The sequence below is a fragment of the Canis lupus genome, chromosome 16, assembly GCF_003254725.2.
Source record: "Canis lupus dingo isolate Sandy chromosome 16, ASM325472v2, whole genome shotgun sequence".
Classification (NCBI taxonomy): domain Eukaryota; kingdom Metazoa; phylum Chordata; class Mammalia; order Carnivora; family Canidae; genus Canis; species Canis lupus.
Genome location: NC_064258.1, coordinates 37,130,086 through 37,145,504, shown reverse-complemented (window position 1 = coordinate 37,145,504; position 15,419 = coordinate 37,130,086). Strand labels below are relative to the sequence as shown.

The 15,419-nt window shown below is 41.2% G+C and overlaps 1 pseudogene; it reads right to left on the bottom strand.

The window, feature by feature from the left end:
- Nucleotides 1–4,727: 4,727 nt before the first annotated feature.
- LOC125752611 (60S ribosomal protein L21-like) lies at nt 4,728–9,091 on the bottom strand (annotated as a pseudogene).
- Between the last annotated feature and the right edge of the window lie 6,328 nt (nt 9,092–15,419).

The window sequence follows — 15,419 nt, the reverse complement described above, 5'->3', positions numbered from 1 at the left end:
AAAAATGGAAAAAAATAGTTCCCAAAACTGAACACCTTTATAGGGTTTATAGATTGTTTAATTTGAAACACTGACAGGAGTTAGTCAAATGGCATAGCACGTTTTATTTTCTGTTTGAGAAGCACAGACTGAAAGGAGCCAAAAGACTGAGAAATTTAAACCTACTATAAAACTGCCCTCATTTTTCATAATTAAAGAGTAGGCTCTTCTGATTCAGAAATGGGCCTGAATCAGGGAATGTTTCATAAAAAAACTAAATTATGGCCACCCTTCACAGGGATAAGAGAATTACATTAAAAGCCTTAAAGAATGACAAAACTATTTAATTAAATAAAGACTAATCATTTGAAGTTCACTCATTACTTGTATACAAAGGCTACCACTAGGTTGGTTTCCATTTTCTTTTTTAATGCATTTCCTTTAGCACTGAATAAACATATCCCATCTTTGATGATCACTAGCAATGTAGTCTGTCTGGAATGACACCAAATTCTAGACTAACAGCATCCAAACTAATAAACTATGTTGGCTTTATCTATATCATATCAGAGATATATCAGTTGCTGGCTTTTGTGGGGGATATTTTTTTAACATTCCCAGAAAAAGAATTTATAGCTGCATGACAAAATGATGGCATATTTCTCCTATGGCCACCAGAGGTCTACTCACTACTACAAATACTCCAGGCCTTGCTGCTGAAATGTGAGCCACAGACAAGCAGTATGGACAAACCAACTGGTAAGAAATACAGACTCTCTGGTCATCCCCCAGACCTATCGAGTCAGAACCTACATTGTAATATTGACAGACAATTTGTGGGTGCAGGGAAGTTTGAGAAGCACTGTTCTAAGTTATGGAAAAACATTTTATGTTTATAAATGATCAGAATTAGCAGATTTGAAGACTACTCAGAGGATCTTACCATCTAGTTCCAAGCTAGATCTCCTGTCACCATGTTATCTAGGTTTTCATAAAAGCATTACAGCTCAAAAACTATTCTTTTCTTAAAAACTTTTACCCTAAAGGAGTGCCTGGGTGGTTCAGTCAGTTAAGTGGTTGACTCTTGATTTTGGCTCAGGTCATGATCTCAGGATCTTTGGATTAAGCCCCATGCAGGTTCCACATTCAGTGGGGGTTCTGCTTGAGGATTCTCTCTCTCTCTCCCTCTGTCCCTCCCCATGCTCACACATTCTCTCTCTAAAACAAATAAATAAACATTAAAAAAAAAAAAACACTTGCCCTAAACTATTTTTTCCCTAAACTATTTTTTATGCAAACACTAGTCCCATAAATTATCAGTCATGAATTCTTCTTATTTAATCTGTTTTGTAGATTTTTTATGCTGAAAGAGCTCTTAAGTATTATCTAACACTAGTCTAAATTTTCTCATTTTACAGAAGAAAGCCCTGGGTAGAGGATTTTCATACTATGGCGACCTAAATGAGATTCCCCTTCCATTTCCTAATCCAAAAAATTTGTCTCTCAAGAACCAGCATCTACTGTGTATGTAAATGAGGCTTTGGACTCTCAAAGAAGGAAGCAGTGCTGAGCCAGCTGAGCTCAGAGAAAGGGATAGGGCTAATGAATCAAGATGTAGACTCCAGGGATGGAGTGTCCATCCTCTCTTACTTGAGTGTGTCAAGATTCCCCATGGACATACACAAAAGTTTGGGCATGTCTTTCCTGCCATGGGTGTTGGGAGAGCCCAGGGTGACCTAAGAGCAGGGATGCCTCCTAGGTGCCTCAGAGGGGACTGTCTGCCTCTATACTAGGCTCACAGGAGTGAGACCTCTTGGCCTGAGAGTTTCCTGATTTTTAAGAGTAGCTCTAAAAAATTAGGCCTGAACTCCAGTTGGCCAATGGAGGAAAAAAAAAAAAAAAAATCAAGGACCTAAAGACGTCCAGAAGCCAAAGAGGACAAATAGATTCGACAATCACATTGTACACCCAGGGAAGAGACCTGCTGAATCAGACAAATCAGTTCTCATATTTAAATAAAAAAAAAAAAAAGTAAAAGAAGCACTTAGGAACAGAACTACAGAATAACAAATAAAATATAAAGATTTCCTAGAGCTTTTAAAAACCTTACCAATTCAATGCATGAATGCAGAGGGTAGATGATGACTGGTGAGATTTGTGTTAGTGGCCTGCAAGAGAGGGGACCATCCACATCATGAACCACAGAGTGAAACATGTCACACACTGGAAATCACAAGGGACAGGCTCTCCCAATTCTTTCCCAAGAATTTGGGAAATGGGTGCAGGACACCAGCCATTTGACTCATAGACATTCTAAAAGAAGAAAGAACATAGGAAGCAGAAGAAATCATTTTAAATCACTTAGGAGAAAATTTTCCTAAGCCAAAGAAAGATGAGTGTACAGGGTAAAAAGGTTCAGAATTTTTGGTTAGATTGATGAGGCAAACACATGCTGAGGCGTTAGCTGGGTAAAACAAGTTTCCAGGCTTTTCCTTTTTTGACTGTTGCTGGACTTTTTATCTGCAACACTGGAATCTAGAGGAGATTGAAAGGAACCCCCAGAATCCTACACTAGGCTTTTGCAGTTGTTTACCTGTTAAAATGAGTGGAAGATATCTAAGGACATGCATTAATTCAGAGAATAAATCACAGAATGCCCCATCTGAGGTAAATACTTGAGAAAAAGATCTTTCCAGAGACCAATGAACTGGAACAGAGACTTCAAGATGGGGAAAGGGAAAGCAGGAAACAATTAGAGATGAATAATGCATCGATTTTAGAAATACATCATTAAATATTAATGGATAAGAATATAACGTGTAATGTCAATCCTGCACATGGACCCCGAAGACAAACACACAAAACAAATATTAAGTAAAATTGTGTCCAACTAGTTCAGCAAAACCTCAGACTTCAGAGTGCAAGAGGAAGCGAAAACATCCCAGGGTTTAATTAGGGGGCAAGAGACGTCTGGATGGAGGAGAAAGGGGGAAAATGAAAGAATTCTAAAGATTTCATTCCATTAGGGCTGTGAGCAAAACATGATGAAATCAGAAAGAGGAAATCAGTAGGGAAAGAGCGGGTCTCAGTGGGAGAAACAGCTTTGAAATAATAGGGCAACAGACACACTCGGTCTGCTTTCCAGAGCAGGGAAAAGGCAGGTCATCATGCGAATGGCACATGATGGTAAAACTCCTAAATTAACAGGATGAACATGGAGCACAAAGTGCTATGATCAGACCAATAAAAGTAAGAAAGGAAAACGAGGAGCAACAATATTAAATGAAAACTATAATGTAACAGGGAAGGAATAGTGTTTTCCTTTCTTCTGCATTATTTGGCTTTTTTCTGGCACTCATCTACCTTCTTAAATTAGATTCTAGTGCATATATTTCTTTCTTTTCTGAAAATGCAAGCATTTAAAGGTTTTCCCCCCTTTTGCTCAGTACAGCTTTGACTGCAATGACATGTAGCATTTACCCTACTTTGTAATTCTGTTTTCTAGGAAGTTGGGACTTCTTTTGACCCACTGATTATTTATTCTTATTTCCCCAAAACCGGGCTCTCTGAGGGATGCAGTGAGGGATTACCTTTCTGGTATTGGCATCTAATTGAATAGTGTTGTGGTCAGAGATGATCATCTCTATCATGTAGATTTAAAAAATTATTTGGTTGATAGTGGCTTTATGGCCCCAAATATGATTTTTAGATATAATGACCTTTTGATCAAGCTTGCTTTTTCTTGCCTGCTTGATCTATCAATTGCTACAGGGGTATATTGGAACCTCCAACTATCATGATATGTAAATTTAATATGTAAATTTCTTCTTGTAATTCTTCTAAATTTTGCTTTATATATTTTGAGGTTATTTTTATTGAATTCTATACAAATTTAGAATTGCTGTAACCTTCCTTATGAGTTGAAATTTTTATCAATATATAGTGATCTTCTTCATTTATCATTAGTGCGTTTTGTTTAAGGTTTCTTTCTTTTAAGATTAAAATAGCCATCCTACCTATGTCTTTGTAAGTATTTGCTCCATATTACCTTCCCTTATCTTTTATTTAACCTTACTGTGCTCTGAAGTGCTAAGTTTGTTTCTTGTAAACAGAATATAGCTGGATTTCTTTCTTTTTCAAAAAAATATTTATTTATTCAGATGTCTGGGTGGTTTAGTGGTTGAGCATCTGCCTTTGGCTCAAGGCGTGATCCTCGAGTCCTGGGATTGAGTCCTGCATCCCATGCAGGGAGCCTGCTTCTCCCTCTGCCTATGTCTTTGCCTCTCTCTGTGTCTGTCATGAATAAATAAAACCTTAAAAAAAAAGATTTATCTGAGAGAGAGGGAGAGAGAGAGAATGCACATGCCACGAGTAGGGGGAGGGGCAGAGGGAGAGAGAGAATACCAAGTAGACACCTTGCTGAGTGCAGAGCCCCATGAGGGGCTTGATCTCTTGACCCTAAGATCATGACCTGGGCTGAAATCAAGAGTTGGATGTTTAACTGACTGAGCCACCAGGTGCCCCTATAGATAAGATTTCTAAAAAAAATCTGGTCTATCTTTATCTTTGAACTGGAGATATTAGTGCACTTATAATTAATGTGTTTATTATTTCATACTTTCTTTTTTAAAGATTTATTTTTATTTATTTATGATAGACATAGAGAGAGAGAGAGAGAGGCAGAGACACAGGCAGAGGAAGAAGCAGGCTCCATGCAGGAGCCCAACGCGGGACTCGATCCCAGGACTCCAGGATCGCGCCCTGGGCCAAAGGCAGGCGTGAAACCGCTGAGTCACCCAGGGATCCCCTATTTCATACTTTCTAATTGTTCTCCCCCTACCCCACTCTTCTAAGTTTATCTCCCTCTTATGTTTTTCTTGCCCTCCTTTGGATTACATGTCTGTTTCATTCCTTAATATTGTCTTTCTAGTATTTTCTAAGTAATACACTTTTTAGTAGTGACCCAGAAAATATAACATGGATATTTAATTTAACAACATGCAAAATTAATCAATAGCATTACCTTCCTCCAAAAGCGTTGAGAGTCTTAATTAGCTTTTTAAAAAATTTACCTCCCCTCTGGACTTCTTTGCTATACTTGTACAGAAATTTAGATCTAGCTTAATTTTGTAGCCTTATACATTAGGCATTACTACTATTACTATTATTATTATTATTATTATTTAATCAGTCAATGTTAATTTCAATTTTCTTTGTTGACTTCTTTGTGTCTCAGACCCTTTCTGGGCTCATTTTCCTTCTCTTACAAGGAAGTTACTTTTGAGAGGGACTATTGATCATGACCTCTCTGTTTTTACTTATCCAAACACGTCTTTTTTTGACCCTTGTTTCTTTTTTAAGATTTTATATATTTATTTGAGAGAGAGAGCACGAGCAGGGTGGAGGGGCAGAGGGAGAGGGACAAGCAGACACCCCACTGAGCAGGGAGCTTGATGGTGGGGCTCCATCCCAGGACTCTGGGAACATGACCTGAGATGAAGGCAGATGCTTAACCAACTATGTCACCCAGGCACCCCAATCCTTATTATTAAAAGAGACTTTGCTGATATGCAATTCCAATTGAATAATTTGTTTAACACTTTGAAGATATTATCTGATGTCTTCCTGGCTCTCCTTGTCCTTGCTGTCAATTAAATTGTTATTTTTTATAAATTTGGTGGACCAGGCATTCTCTTTTGCCTGTTGCAGGCCCAGACTATGCCTGTTACCCTGGTATCCTATTTGGTTAGCATCCCCTTTCCTTCTTAAAAGTATCTTGCTTTGGATAATAAATTACATAGGTGGCCAATTAATGGGCAATCTATCCTTTCCCTCTGGCTACTTTTAAGATAGTCTTTATCTACAGTGGTCTTCAGTTTTATTATATATCTTAGTGTTGAATTTCCTGTTGTTGACTCTGCTTGGGATTGGTTGCGGTTATGGAACCCCAAGACATAGTTTGTCCACCAGTCCTGGAAAATTCCCATTTACTGTCTTTTGGAATGCTTCTTTCCTCCTTCTCTGGTTTTTCCTTTAGGTAACATCAGATGTGTTTTAACAGTGGCCATTTTTGCTCCACTCTCCATATCTCTTAATGGCTCAGATTTTCCATTTCCATGTCTGTCTCAGCTGTCATCTGGGATATGTCACCAGCTCTATTTCCCCATTGTTGACAATGTATCCAGTCATTACATTTCCAATCTCCAGTTTTTCATCTGAATGTATTCATTTGGGTTTTTTTTTTCACATCAATCTGGTCAATTTTCATAATCTCTTATTACATTGTCATTCTCTCAATTTGCCTTTTTGTCCTCTTTACACATACTACTAAGCATATTTGCTTTATATTCTTTGATAATTCCAGTAGTTATCAACTTTGCACATCTGACTCTACAGCTTCCTGTCTCTGCTGAATCTTCCTGGTCACAGCCTACATCCTCCTTCCTCATCTGTGGGAGGGAGGTCTGCTTTTAGAGGGTGTTCCTCCAAGGGTCTGGGAACATAATTCCCTCAAGGGCACTCCCTTAAGGAATTCTGCTTAATTTTTTTAATTAAATTTAATTTTTTTTATAATCCTGAGGTCATTTATTTTCTTTACATTTATCATGCCACGAATTCATAGGGAATGGGTTCCAGCAGTTCAGGCTCCTTTCCATTGGTTCTCACAAAGTGTGCTTCTCTGGGTGGGGCAGGCTGGTGCTTCAGTTGGACCCAAGTACCTTTCTCTTTGGCTTCCTTCTTTTTCTGATCATTTTCCTTTACACACTTCAGGAAGTTATCTCGGCTCTTTGAGTGTTTAATATGCTCAATGTGTATATTAATTCTCTTGGCAAGAATCTTGCCCTTAACTTGTTTGTTTACAGCAATGCCAACAGCATGCTGAGTAACACTGTAGAATCTTTGAGTTTTGCCATGGTAACATTTGTGGGGCATTCCTTTTTGAACAGTGCCCATTCCCTTGATGTCCACAGTATCAGCTTTTTTATAGATTTGCATGTATGTGGCCAAAGGAACAACTCCATGTTTTCTAAAAGGCTTGAGATCATATAGTGGGTACCTCTCCTCTTTCCCTTTGTGTTGGTCATTTTGGCGAATTACTGAAAGATAATTCCTTCCAGCCGAAAGGAAGGAATTCTGCTTTAAATACTTGTAGTATAGTCTTGAGATTAGAAATGCCCACAAAGAGTTTTTCCCTACCTTTCTCTAGTCAAATAGCAATCAAAAACAGTATTTAGGCAGTTCTACTCACTATCTTCCTCTCCAAAGTAAGTTCTCCCTTCAAATTGAGCATGCTACTCATGGAAGTACAGTTTCATGAAGGGTGTCTCATACATGATGTCTCACATTGTTCTGGCTCTGGGCTTTGTCTCCCAATCCCCCTGTGTGGATTGTTAAATTTCAGGCTCTCTGTCACCAGGCCACCAAGATACGTCCAGAGACAACTCCAATGCCAGTGCATGCCTTGTGGATTCAAGATCTCATGTCACTTCAGGACACTAGAGAATTTCCTTACTCTACCAGCTAAGCCACACAACATCTATCTATCTATCATCTATCTACCTATCATCATCATCATCATCATCTACCCATATTCATGTTTATATAAATATACATCTAGGATTTTTAGATGAGTTATACTTAAAGAGGTTTATCTGAATATCTTTCTGCTTTATTTCCAGAAACATAACTAGTCTTCTGTGAGTGTGAGTGTGTGTGTGTGTGTGTGTGTGTGTGTGTGTGCAGGTGCATATTTGATGGCTTGCTCAAGAAAATCTAACACTTCATAGGGCCTTACCCTACTGCTTGAATGATTTCAGTGTCTTAAGTGAAGTGCCTCACCCTCATACCCCCTTCTACCTTCTCCTGAGACCCTGAAAACATCTAAGATAGATTCTTGCTTTGGCCGGATTTTTGTCATATCCAGTGGCAAGAATTCAGAGGCTGTTCTCCAGTGGAAATATAAAATGAGAACCACATGCTTCAGTGAATTTCTGGGCTACCAAGTAACTTAATGATTATACTAATGAATGCCTGTAATATTCAGAAAGGAAGGCATGGAAAAAAAGAGAAAAAAGGTAGGTACATGTCAGTAACCTAAAAACATAGACATCTCTATGTCTTAGAGAACACTGGGATATCGACCATTAATAATCAGTTGTGATATGTATTATATAACTTTGAAATTACACTCCAGGTAAGGTCATTTGAAGTATGTTTTAAGTAATGAAAAGGATCCTCTGTCTAGGTGTGCCACTCTCTCGACTAAGGAAACATTTTTCAACTCCTATAGACAATCACGCAATGACAAAACATAATATCAATAATTTCTTTAATACAGTTATTGTTTGAACTACATGTAAGGCTTCATTCCATCCTCTTTATTCCTTATTCATTTCCATCTTGTTTGTTCCCAGTATTCTAATTTTCTGTTGGAAGCCAACTCTGAGTCTTTTTTTTTTTTATCAAGTTAATTGTGTCATCTACTTGTTAAACCTCTATGTGTGCAGATCTGTCTTAATTTCAAGGCAATATTGACTACATTCTTCCCTTTCTTAAATCACGTGTTATAATGTGCTTGTCTTTGGACGCCTTTGCTCAGAGGAAACTGACTTATCTTTCTCTGAGTGTTACTTGGTGTCACCTCGCAGACTCATTTGTGTTGTGTCATTCCATCACATGCCTTCTATCATGAATATTCAAATCTAGGAGATGAAAGAAAGAATTTCCAGGAGTTAAATTGCCTCAAGTCAGATTAAGAAATTATTGTGGATAGGTTTTGGTTTTTTAACCAAATGGTTGGTTGTGTGGCAGGAGAATTCACTGAAAGATCGAAATGTGTTTCTTCTTCCTGTTTCCATCTTCTGGAAACTGGCCCTTGCCACAGGTGCTTCTGGCCAGGCAGAAAGCAGAAGCTAATGGAGGGCAACCGGCCTTTTACAAAAGTTGGAGCTCACTGAATTCAATGTATTTTGTGTCCCAGGGAGGGAGAAACTCTTTCTGTTGTTTGTCTCCTTCCTTCCTTCCTTTTCCTTTTCCTTCCTCTTCTTTCTTCTTTCTCTTTTTCTTTTCTTTTCTTTCTTTTCTTTTCTTTTTTTCTTTTCCTTTCTTTCTTTCTTTCTTTCTTTCTTTCTTTCTTTCTTTCTTTCTTTCTTTCTTTCTTTCTTTCTTTCTTTCTTTCTTTCTTTCTTTCTTCTATAGTGAGATCATAAAGTACAGATGTATTCAAGACCCACACTCCGACTTTGGTGGTACCTCGGGGTGGGGGTGGGCGTGGATCTGTGTGGTGTAATGAGACACCTGTGTTTCGTGGCAAAGCAGGAAGAAGCTCTTTTTGAGCTGAGAGTGTGCCCCTATCTAGGGGTCACAGGCCCAGGGGGGAGCCAAGATGAGCTCAAAACACATGTAGGTCCTTCTCTCTTGAGTACCATGCAGGCTTTCTGGGATCTTGGTGCACCAGAGAGGAGAAAGTGACATTGGTAATGATAGAAACAGAATTTTCTACTGGTCTTCTCAGAATGGGAATCCCAAATCAGAATTACTCTAAGTCAAGGAAATGGTTACATTTCTGGTGTACGTGAATTTCGGTTGGCAAACGCGTGTCTTCTGTGAGTATCTGTCATAAAATAACAGCACTATACCGGCCCCACTGCCATAAGGAAGTCTTGAAGTTTTTGAGACAAAGACATCCACCTCTGAGCTTCTACCCACCTTTGAGAAAAGGTATGTGAACATCTGTGTAAAGTAAAAAGTGCTAAAAGTGATTATAATTTTAAAATAAAATATGTGTCAGGTATTGTTTGAAGGACTTGGAGTAAGAATTCCCTATGAAACAGTACTCAGAAAATTGCTTTAGAGATTTACATAACTGAATTTCCAAAGTGGAATTGTAATACAAAACATCAAAATAAATCTTTAAAACAATTTCAGGGGTACCTATAACAACGCACTCCGAATCTCAAGTTTGTCAGTCTCCCTGCACTCTATGAATCTTCTTCATCTGCTCCAGTCTGATTGAGCCTATGAAATGGCCATTTTGTTGGACAAAAATTGTAGACCTTCATGATTTCATATAGTTTCCTATATTAGTGAGAAGACTTCTGGTTCTGGGTCACACATGTGAAGACCTTGAAACTCATCACTCCTGTCATTACAAGATAAAAAAGACTGAGCAAAATAAAGATCAACAACTCTTCTTAGACCCAGCAGAGAACTGAGGTCCTAACTCAACTGTTGCCCCTAAAACTGGAGAAACAGATGAGTAGGTGGAGAGAACCACAGTTTACTCTAAGAGTTAGAAACTCCCCCTAGGACTGGACCCCCACACTTTCATGAATTTGACTGCCAAGAGCTCTGCCAGGTTCTCCTGTGAAGATGGAAGAAAAATCCCCTGTGTTTCTGGCAGAGTATTTTGAAATATACCCAGAGCTTCTTGTTCTCCTTAACAAAGACTGCCCAGAGGGAAATTATTTTACCAAAGCCTCACCCACCAGCCTCACCCACTCCAGCTCCCTCACGGACAGATTGAGACCTAATCACAGGATTAGAAACACCTCCCCTGTCCCCACATGTCGCCACCACACCAGGAGGGCTCCTGTACCGTAACAGGGGAATATTGCTAAAAAACTACAAGCCTCAGACCCTATTTAAGAGTTTTTAGAAAACCTGAAAGACAACAAGGGCTCCAGAAGCAAGGACACTTAAGGAATTTTTAGCCTCAGACACCACACCTCTAGCAAACAACAAACAAGGCCAAATTCCTGGCCAGAAAAACATAAGGTCTTACATGAAGACCTCTGTACTCCAGCTCCTTTTATCCCATAAAAGCATGGAAGAGGCTCGGGTAGTCAAGAAGCACTCAAGGACTGACTTAAGAGGTGAGGGTAGGGACACACTGCACTATTTCCCCAGCATTTAAATGCAAGTAACCCATAGGCGACAGCGATTGTCACGTGTACCATTGTAAGAGTCCCAAAGAGACATCATCCATCTCAAAGGATGTCCACCGAGCTCTGCGATCACAGATCATCAGTATGGGAAGGATTCATCTAGTGTTGGTCCAACCCTTACTTTGCAGATGAGAAAACTGAATTCTGGAAAAGACAAGCACTGCTCTGTATCACATAAATAGTGGGAGAGTTTCATCTAGAATCTGGCTTTCCTCTCTGAAGACATATATGTGAAACCAGGAAATATATTAAACAGGCTGTGCTCTTGGGCTGTTAGCTTAAAGCTAAGTTGAATTTTTTTTTTTTTTGTCTCCCACTGTTCCTGTATATTTGCTCAGTGGTGGAAGTTCCTTCCTCACCTCTGAATGAAAAATACATTTACTTGTCATCAGCATGTTCTCAAGTTTAGTCATCTATAGTGCCCGGGCCTCTGTAATAAGCAAAATTTCAAATCTGACTCAAGAGTAAAAGTCTCACGCTGCCTAATCCTTCCCTGCACACGCCCAAGCCCAGGCTGCTGAGGGCTGATCCCTCGCAATGGGAAAGGAGGGCCGGGTCCATCCCACTTCTGCCACAGGGGTTTCTGACCTCATCAGGCCAATGTGGGGAGAGCAAGAAGAGGCAGTGGGAAGTTTTAAGATGGTTATTCGCCGAGTGCCAGAGCAGTGGAAGTCTGACTCTTCCCCTTACTGGGGCATTTCTGAGACTCTTCTGAGAATCTTTCTCAACTATCAGCAAATGTTTCCTATAAAAGGCCAGGTAGTAAATGTATCAGGATTTGCAGGTACAGTCTCTGTCATGGCTACTCAACTCTGCCATGGACAAGACATCAAGGAAAGAGTGTGTTTCTGTCCCTGTAAATATGTACAGCCTACTGGCCATCGGTTGCCAATCCCCAGGCTCTCCAACCAGGACCAGCTCCCATGTTGGGTTCCCTCGCCCTGGGCAAATGGAATTTATTTTGTTGCTCAGTTCCCTCTCAAGCCTGTGGAAAGAGGAGAGCAGCTCCAGGTTCTCCTCTCCTGAAGGCTGGTGCTTTTCTAGAGGCCCCCTGAAGGGATTCAAAGACAAGACTTCATTCCTTCTCTGCATCATGGGCTCATCAGATGAGGTCAATAAGAAAGGCTCACGAATTATTTGCCTACCCAGAAAGTTGAGTTGGCCAGGCCCCAACCTGGCAATCTCCTTCACTCTGCCATCAGAATAGGGAGCTGGCACTTCAAGACCTTACATTCCTTGGTCGCTAGTCAAATCCAAATCCACTCTATCTAGTGCTAGGACACAAGGTTTCTAAGTGGTCCTTTGAAGCACCCCCCCCCCCCTTCTGCTTGAGGTAAGAGGCATGGGCAAAACTTATGACACACTGGCAGCAATCTCCAAATAAATAATCTGCACACATCCCGTCAATCCCCATCCACACAACTCTTTTGACCCTTGGCATAGGTGAACTGTCTGACATAGTTTACAAATTCCATGGGATTGTATATCTCATATATCTCCTGACACATGGTGTCTACTGACTTCCTGTGTCAGACAAACCAAGACAGGAAGTACCCATTTTCACACTGTGTGAACAAAGCCCCCAACCCTGGCCTGTGCTCAGCAGTTGTTAGTTCCTGTGTTTCTTTTCCTTCCATCTGAGTTCCAGTCCGCCAGCATGTTCCATACGGCGGTCATCTCTTTCCCTAACACAAATGTTTATTTTTATTGTAATGAGGCTCTAAAAAGTGTGATGAACACACACAACAAATTAATGCATGCATGTTCACGATCTCCCGCTTTCCCCCACTACACATGTTCAACGGCAGGGAGAAATGGGCAGAAGGGGAGGGGACAGGTTTGAGGGGACAGAGGAGAAAGCTATAGTGAAGAACAGTTGTGAGACGCTTTTGTGGAGGGGGGTAGGCCATGGTGGGGGTGACAGGGAGGCTGGTGCCGTGGAGACTCCAGGGAGCCTAAGGGGGAGAAAGTCTTTTTGGATGCCTGGCAGTGTGCTCTGAAACCCCTCTTTCAAGAAAATCTGTAAGAAATATCTGTATATACCCTTTGAGGTTTCTGGAAGAGTCTGCACCACCGCCACCCCCTTGTTATTGTCAGGGAGGGTTGGTGTTAGCAGAAGTAGGCTTCAAAGTGGTTCAGCTCTACTCAGGCTGCATTCTGGGTTGTTGGAGAAACACAGGTATTGCCACTAGATTTTAGTGCCTGGGTATGTCTTCTTTTTTTTTTTTTTTTGTGCCTGGGTATGTCTTACCAAGTACCCTCAGGTAGGGTACCCGTGTGGCACAGTTTATCCTAACAGTCCCTGTTATTTGTCTCTCGTCCCAGCACAACAACTAATAACATTGTCTTAACTCTCAAGAGTGTCCTGGTTTGGCTGATACATGACACAGCCACTCTTCCTTTAAGGGACACTTTTACTCTTTCTGCAGCGCTTCTCACCACCCCCATCACTGAGGATTCAAATATGTTTTCTATTGTGAAAAAAATAGGAGTCATTCATTATTCCTATTGACAAGAGCAAGCTGTGACTTAAACTGCTCAGAAAGTCGGTCACACATTTGATCCTCACAATCTGGAGAAATGAGGAGTAATTTAATGAGCCCCTGTCACAAAGGAAGGGACCATGGTTCGGCATAAATGCAGCCCAAATGTTGCTGGGCTCACCAGCCTGCGTATACTTCAGCCTTAGGAACGGGCAACCTAACCGCCCACACTTCCCCCGCACAGGCAGCTAGCTCCCTGCAAGAAGATCTCCTTCCTGTTTCCTCCCAACCAAAACGCTTCCAGGACTTTCCCAATAGCCAGCTTGTCCACAGAGTACCTCCAGAGACATCTGCTGCATTCTGCTTCGGTTCTCTGCCTCTCCCTTTTCTGTGTGGGCTGCAGGCCCAGGTACCCGAGGGAGCCACATTCTTGCTACAGCTGAATGAGCGACACATAAGGCTCCATGGCCATAGGAAGTGTCTCCCTCCTTCCCCCTCTGCTCCCCCAGCTGTCCATCCTTGGGGGCTGCAGCCGAGCTGGGCTCCGTGGAGAACCACAGACAAAGGCTCTCTGGGGCCCCAGTTGGTCCCTGGCTTCCACAGCAGAGCTTCCACTCATGCAGGGGTCCTTCATTTTCTGGCTCTTAATTCTTTTTTTCCACTGGAGCTCCAACCAGGCCAAAGGGCTAGGGAGGAAACCCTGTGTAGTCTTTATTCTCTCTACCCCCTCTTTTTGATCAAAACAAGTTCCTAATCATATGACTTCATGCACATGGATACTTGGTGAGGGACAAGCAAACTTTGAAAAGTATCCACTACCTCACCCCAACCTATCACATCAGAGCTTCCCTAAGAATTAGAACTATCTGAAAACAGAATGGTGTGTCTGCTTAAATTGTGATTTGTCCACAATACCGGTGATGTCCAAGGACTAACTGGATGTGGGTTATTCTCCAGAGTACTCCTGGAGTCCCTTCACTGCATGAGAACTTCAATGTCAAGACCACCAGGATACCTGCAATTCTGGGTCTGCTTTTCTAAAATTAAGCTACTTACTTACCCATTGACATGCTCAGAGATGTGACAAATTTTGTTTCAATCACGGCACATGGATTAGATCACATGGTTTATAAACTGGAAGGAGAAATTGGACAAAAGATGTATTTTCTAGGCAAAGCTACCCTTTTGCTTGCATGATTATGCTTCTCCCCTCACTCTTAATTAATATTTTGGTTTGGGATGAGACGTTCCTCTTGGGCCCTTTATACTATTGACTTATCTACTCAGATCTGAATGTCAAACCCTTTTATACCTATACTTTATAACAGCCAGAGGCTGTCTACAGTGGTCTGGGTGATGGATGAGCTCAGTCCCTGCTCTGCGGTATGTGTGGCAAGGTGCCTGGTGTGCAATCACTCAACGCTCCACCTTCTCTTCAAGGAGATGGGGTTGAGAGGTCTTTTATCACTTCCTAGTTTCCCGTCACACACTACTCATCAGGGCAGAATAATTGACAGGATGTATACCGAGTTATGAGTAATATTCTTTCCCCAGCAGCGCCTAATCTTTTATTTGGTTGCTGTTACCATATCACTAGCATTTCTTACCAGGGCAAGAGGTCTGCCTAGCGGAAGAGCTGGCACATGTGTGAGGAAATGACGTTGCAACAAAGGTTACTACTTGAATTCCATCTGCAGAAAACGTCAGATTTTGGAGAATCAAAGAAATCCAAGGCAAGCTAAATAGTTTTGAAAGGCTTAGTCACACCCTCACACTCAAAACTATAACTTTACATAAGCTGTGCATACACAAACCATGTGCGAGGTCCAAACCCATTGGCTCCTCGTGAATGAAGGAGCTGCTACAATCCCGCTGCTCTCCCTCCACCCAGCAATTAGATAGGCACTCAAGCATTACGAACACGGAAATAATTAATTCTGGAAAAGGTAACCATCCGCCGCTGTCATTCAAATGTGCCTATGTACACAAATATTTGCATTTACCCCGCAAG